Raw genomic sequence first — 972 nt, forward strand, 5'->3', positions numbered from 1 at the left:
AAAAAGTAACTGAGAACTTCCCTCTCTCCCTGCCACTTTCCCTTCCTCATGGCTGGGACTTCACTAGGACTCTGTCTGCCACCAGGTATGGCACCATGTGGGCCACCCAACCCTGGGAGCTGTCTGTGCCCTGCCATGCTTCCACTGACTTTGGGTCCACATGACGGCTCTCACTGGCCTGTGACCTCCCTGTTCCCAATGCACCATTTGCCATCATTGCCTGTCACTATGTGAGTCTGAGAAAGGCCCTGGCTAATATTGGACCTATGGACTTGAGTTGATATTGGACCGAACTGGGGTGTCTTCTTGATGGTTCTTCATATAAAGTTCTTTCTTGGAAATAGATGAGTCACTGGTTTGTTTCTCCAAACACCCCAACCTAATACGTTGCCCTTCAGCACGTTAAAGGAGGTCTTGTGCGGCACATGTGCCCAGTGTACTCTTGACTGCTGCTTCCATGCACACTGAGTACAGATCCAAGGGAAGGGAACTCCTTGACACCTTCAGTCTCTCCTCCATTTATCGCAATGTTGTCTATTAGTCCAGTTACGGGGATTTGGATTTTCTTTACCCTGAGTTGTAAGCCATGCTGAAAGCGGCAGTCCTTGAGCTTCATCCACAAAACCAGAGCTTGATTTTCCATCCTAACTGCCTGAGGGGGCCATTGAAGGAAGGCTTGCACAGTGGCTCAGGGACATGGGTTCCTTCCATCTTGATGCTCTGCCCTCCAGAATGGCTTACCACGCTAGCCTCTTTTCAGCCTGAGGTAAGAGAGGTAAGTGCACAGTTTTCCTTTCAAGAGTGAGCTCCAAAGTTGTACACATCCTTCCACTCACATGTCATCGTCCAGAATAGACGATGGTACCACAATGGTACCAGCTGTGCCTGCGGAGATATCTGGCAGAAGGTGTGAGTAAGGGTTTGGAACTAGCTCGTTTTCTGCTGCTAAATGATTTACACCAGCAGAGAGCT

This window comes from Echinops telfairi, unplaced genomic scaffold (genome assembly GCF_000313985.2).
Source record: "Echinops telfairi isolate 266 unplaced genomic scaffold, ASM31398v2 ScPeMD7_18;HRSCAF=68, whole genome shotgun sequence".
Taxonomy (NCBI): domain Eukaryota; kingdom Metazoa; phylum Chordata; class Mammalia; order Afrosoricida; family Tenrecidae; genus Echinops; species Echinops telfairi.